We start from the raw sequence: 1,105 nt of genomic DNA, 5'->3' as shown, positions 1-1,105 counted from the left end.
ACAATGGGCCGGCGGCGGCGGCGGCGGGCGGGGCGGGGCGTGGCGGGAGGCGTCACCCGTCCGCGGCGTCCGCCAATGAGCGCCGGGCTCGCCGCGTCACTTCCTGCCGCCGACGCGACGCGGCGATGCCCGTCCCCTGAGCGCCCCCTGCCGGCGGCGCGGGACCCCCGGCGCTCCCGGCGTCCCGCGCGGCGCTAGGCGCGCGCGTCCCCGTGGCCGCGGGTCGCGCTCGTCCAGCGCCGGAACTGCGCGGCGGGATCCGGAGAACGCGGGCCGAGCCGCGGGGAAGCAGTGGCCGCCCGCTCGGCCTCGACGAGTCGCGGTCCTGCTGCCCTCCGCCGGTCCCCGTGCGCAGAGCGGAGCGCAGCTGGAAGCGGCGAAGGAAAAGGCCGTTAGGCCACAGAGAAACGAGACAGGGCTTTAAAACGCAAAAAGCGCCTTTAATCGTCGCGCCCTGCAGAAGCGCTGCTTGGCGCCGCGCGTTGTTGCAGAGCCGTCGGGGAGCGGCTGCCCGGCTGCGGATGGCGGCTGTCGGGCGCGGCTGCGGCGCGTGCTGCGGTACGAGCGCCTCGACTCGCGCACGGGTTTCTCTTCTCCGTTTTGTTTTCGCCCGAAGCCGCCCAGCGCACGGTCACTGCTCAGCCCCGCTGCGGCGATTCGCACTCCGTCTCTTTGCCGCTGGCGAAGCTCTCCGCACGCTGAAATCGGCCCTGGCAGCGGCACGGAGCGGGGCACGGCGCGGACGGCGGCGCGGCGCTCCGGGCGCTCCGGCAGCGGGCGGTGCCGCGGGGCGCGATCCCGTCACGTGGAGCCGCCCCGCAGAGCCGCCCCGCTTCGCTCCGCACATGTGTCGGCCACGCGGCGGCCGCCGGCGGCGAGCAAAGGGCGAGCGGACACGCGGCGGGCGTGGCCGGGGCGGTGGCGGCACAGCCCGCGACGGCGGCCAATCCGCGGCTCTCGGTGGCGCGGAGCGGCTTCCGCGGCCAACGGGCGGCGGCGGAGGAGGAACGGCCCCGTGGGGGGCTGGGGGGGAGGCGGGAGGGGAGGTGGGTGCGCCGCGGGTGTTGAGCAACGCGCCGAGCGGGGCATTTAAGCCGTGCGGAGC

This window comes from Lagopus leucura, unplaced genomic scaffold (assembly GCF_019238085.1).
Source record: "Lagopus leucura isolate 7727_CA_CO unplaced genomic scaffold, USGS_WTPT01 Super-Scaffold_100019, whole genome shotgun sequence".
Taxonomy (NCBI): domain Eukaryota; kingdom Metazoa; phylum Chordata; class Aves; order Galliformes; family Phasianidae; genus Lagopus; species Lagopus leucura.
This window is presented reverse-complemented; position numbering follows the sequence as displayed.